At 24.7% G+C, this 4,624-nt stretch overlaps 1 pseudogene; it reads left to right on the plus strand.

The window, feature by feature from the left end:
* Positions 1-845: 845 nt before the first annotated feature.
* The window catches only part of LOC109188717, a 10,519-nt pseudogene continuing 6,740 nt past the window's right edge, over positions 846-4,624 (plus strand).

Genomic DNA, 4,624 nt, shown 5'->3' on the forward strand with positions numbered 1-4,624 from the left:
ATTACAAATTATTATACTTTTCTTATGAATTAGTATTTTTCACCTATAAATACAAATTATACTTTTATTTGCTCTCTATATTGTTCTCTGGTTCATGATTTCATTTGATTTTTAAGTTTTATATGGTTGTTTCTGAATGTAGCCTACAAAGCTAGGGGCTCAGATCTCATAGTTATTTCAAGGTAATATTATGATTCCGATAGGTGTAAACTACGTTCACGTTTTCATCTTTATTTTGATTTGTAAGGGGTTTGTATATCAAGATATGTTGTTACAGTGTGTCCAAATGTATGTTCAGTTACCGGTGTAAATGTATGTATATTTGGGGTATATGTTATTTGATTTTGACATTTTTTCATTAAAACCCCTGAGATTGAAGTGTTTCATTCTGCATGTTGGATTGGTTGTTTTCATCAATTTATTGTGATTTTTTGTGTTGTGCTTACCTGATTAAAAAACAGGACCTCTAGCCTACTGTGAATGAGTTTCAACAAAAAGAAATTGAGGAGGAGGCTTGGTAACAGAACCCTAGGGCCCGTTTACTAACAGAAAATTATTCTCTGTTTTCAATTCTCTGTTTTCTATTCTCTGTTTTCAATTATTTGTTTTCTATTCTCTATTTTCTATTCCTGTTTTCGAAAATTTTCCTAACTTCTAACTAATGTTACATTAAGAAAATTAAACATATTTTTGTTAAATTTAAGTTTATCTTTAATACAAGAGGGACTTAGAGAACTTTCTTTGAGAAAAATCCATAGACTAAAGTTACATCCCATAATTTAATTTGTTTTTTTTTTTTTGCATGTACATAGGAAGTGCATTGCCTGGCATTCCTCCACGTTTTCATGCCTACAATTCTGCATGGCCACCACGTGTACATTCTGCTTCATCAACAACAATATAATAAGAAGCAACCTATTCACAAAACTAGGCATCTAATTGATGTAGAGCTGGGAAAGATGCAGCCAAAGGTGTGAGCAAAATATTGAATTACGAATAAATTTCAAGTTCTTAACTCGGCTTCAATGTTCAAAAATTACATTGCCAAATTCGATGTTCAAAAATTCCATTGCCAACTTCAATGTTCAAGCTTCAAGGGAATCGAGTTCAACATTCAAAGACAGAAACAGTTCAAGAATCGGAGGAGTACCTTCGTGGCTTTGTATTCGTTCAAGTGCTCTCGTCTCTGGTCTTTGATGCCGTCTTAATGATTCCGATTTTAAGTGCGCAGATTCGCAGGGGAGAGCGGACTGCGGGAGACGGTGTGATTTTAGAGTAGGCTGGGCGTTGGTAATGGTCTGGCGGTTGGAGAAGAGGCCGCCACAGACAAACGGACAGTGGGACGATTCTGGGTAGTTTTTATGGAAGAGCGTAGAGATGCGATCGAGGATGATAACGACGGTGATTTTGATAATTTTGTAAGATTTTATGAAACTTAGAGTTAGTATGTTGACTTCGAGATTTGTTACATGTCATTCAAGTTTCTATGTTTTTTTTTTTAAACAAGCAGCGTTAAGGGTTTACGTGGTTCGTTGGGCAAAACAACAATCAAGCAAAAGCTAAATCGAATTGAGGGGTGAAGACGTTGTAGATAGAGGCCATTTCTCATCCTACTTTGCCTTTTATTAAGGAGGGTGGGAATGTGAGGGTGAGGAAAGAGAAAAATGAAATGGAAAGATTTTTTTTATTACAAGAAGTTTCTATGTTATCCTTATACAAATTTATAATTGTAAATTTATATTAATAAATGATTATTGTAAATTTATATTAATACAATGTAATAGAGTCAGTAGCATTAAAAAATGATTTTTAAGACAAGTATAATTTATTTTATATTGTGGATACATTACTTTTAATAATTTTGATTTAATAATATTATGCCTTAATTATAAAAATTCTATCTAATAATTTAGTATTAAATGTCATACAATAATTACCATAAACAATGTATAATAATTGTCAAATTCTATTAGGCAATAAAAATTACTATTATAAAATCTTTTGTAATATGGACACATTATTTTTAATTATTTCGATTTAATAATATTATATCTTATGTATAAAAATTCAAAATAATACTTTTAGTACTATTGAATATTGATTGACTAACAATTATCTTAATTACTAAAACAATTAATAGGTATTTAGATTTAAAAAGTTTTTAAATATATGAATTATACATAGTAGCATGGAAACTATGTATAAAAATAATGTGTCCATATTAGAAATGAAATAGGATAAAACTATATATATACTTACCTTAATAATTTATACTTACCTTAATATATAATTTATACTTACCTTAATATATAATTAATTTTTAATATAATTTTTTTATTTTTATTAAAGGTAATTATTCTGATAATTTTTCTTTCATTCTTTTGAGTGATTATTATGGTAATGTATTTAAATTTTGGAAGAGATTAGTACAAATATTATAATTAATACAATTAATATAATTAATGAAATTATTATGGTAATTGCCACAATATTTGGTAATTATAATTAATATAATTAATGAAATTGAGAAATATAAGATTTCTTCCATAGAAATATTTGTGGCAATTTCATTAAATCAATTAATAAAATATGAAATATAATTAAAGAAATGAAATTATTAAATTAACTAAACATGAGTATTTCTAACCATACATACACTTATGCACTATAATAATCATGTAAAATTAAAATGCTACTTTTTAAATTTTTAAATGTAATTTTTTAATTATAATAAATCTATCAATATAAATTATAATTAATGAAATTATATTGTAGAACTTTCCTATATACATATTAATAAACATTATGTGTATATACAATGAATTATACAATCATATAAGGAAATGCGTTGGATTAGAGTTTAAATTTATTCATACAAAATTTAGAATTTAAATTTTTTTATAAAACTAATCAAATGTTAATGTTAATAATAATAAGAATTTTAAAAACAGAATTATAAATTAAGTATTAGGGTAATAATTAATCTATATATATATATATATATATATATATATATATATATATATATTCTATTCTATTATATTATTATTGTTGTTATTGTTATTATTATTATATAAAAACAAAATCATCCTATTTCATTTCCCGCCCAAACTTTTGTAGTAAAAACATATTTGGTAAGTAAATGTCAAATAAAAATTAAATAAAATCTATTAATTGGTAATAATGCATAATTGATAATATTATGTATGGTATTATATTCTATAATATAATTGATAATATTATTGTTCAAGTATAATAAAAATCCTATGTAATAATGTAGTAATGTAATAATAATAAAATAAAATTAAAATTAAAATAATAATAATAATAATAAAAAAATAATAATAATAATAATAACAATAACGACAACAACAACAACAACAACAACAATTCTACATTATGAATATAGAGATTCAATAATTGTGAATATGAAGTTAAAAAATTATGCATATATATCTTTATAATTATGAACATATAGTTCAGTAACTATGAACATAGAGTTCTGTAATTATGAATATAGAGTTCAATACTTATGCATATGAAGTTCAAAAATTATGAATATATAGCTTTATAATAATGAACATATAGTTTAGTAATTATAAACATAGAACTGTATCCACCTTGCAAGGTGGACACGGTTTCACAGCATAACTATTCGATTGACCCTGTTACATGTAAACTTTCTCAACCTATTGAAGCCCAACGTGTCAAAAGACTCTTATTTAAGAAACCTTATCTTAATGGCTTCTTATTTTATTTTATTTTTTTTAATTTTTTTTTTAATTTATTAGGGGGTTTGAAAAGATTAACCCAAAATGTATATGAGTTGTTTTAGTTTTTAGCAGTTTAGAGCAAATTGTTAAGTTATTAAATAATATTTTTGGTGTTTTGATTAAATAAAAAATGTTAAAGAGAAGAATTTCTTAAAATTTTGACGAATTTGCCAAATAATCAAATTACAATAACAACAACAACAATAATAACAACAAGAACAACAATAACAACAACAACAATAATAGTAATAATAAATTAATAATAACAATAATAATAATAATAATAATAATAATAATAACAATAATAATAATAATAATAATCCAAAAAAAAAACTATATACAAAATAAAATTAAAATTAACAAAAAAAAAAAAAGAAGATAAATGCGAGCCACCGGCTCCCTTTGTAAATGATGTGGGATCATTTTGATCCTACATTTAAAATGTTTGAAAAGAGAGAGCTCCTTTATATAAGAGGAGCAATGATCCTCTTATAAACATAATTGCTTGCCTATTGATGTGGGCAAGTATTGAGATGTCAAAAGATTCTTATTTAAGAAGCTTTAACTTTGTCTTCTTATTTTAGTTTTTATTTATTTATTTATTATTAGTGGGAGTTGTGGAAGATTAACCCAAAATGTATGTGATGTATTAGTTTTTTGCAGTTTGGAGCAAATTACTGAGTTATTATATAATATATTTTGGCGTTTTAATTAAAGTTAAAATGTTAAAATGACAAATTTATTAAAATTTTGACGAATTTATCAATAATCAAATTACTAATCATAATAATAATAATAATAATAATAATAATAATAATAATAATAATAATAAGGGAAAATGGCACTTTCCC

This window comes from Ipomoea nil, unplaced genomic scaffold (genome assembly GCF_001879475.1).
Source record: "Ipomoea nil cultivar Tokyo-kokei standard unplaced genomic scaffold, Asagao_1.1 scaffold1474, whole genome shotgun sequence".
NCBI classification, from domain to species: Eukaryota; Viridiplantae; Streptophyta; class Magnoliopsida; order Solanales; family Convolvulaceae; genus Ipomoea; species Ipomoea nil.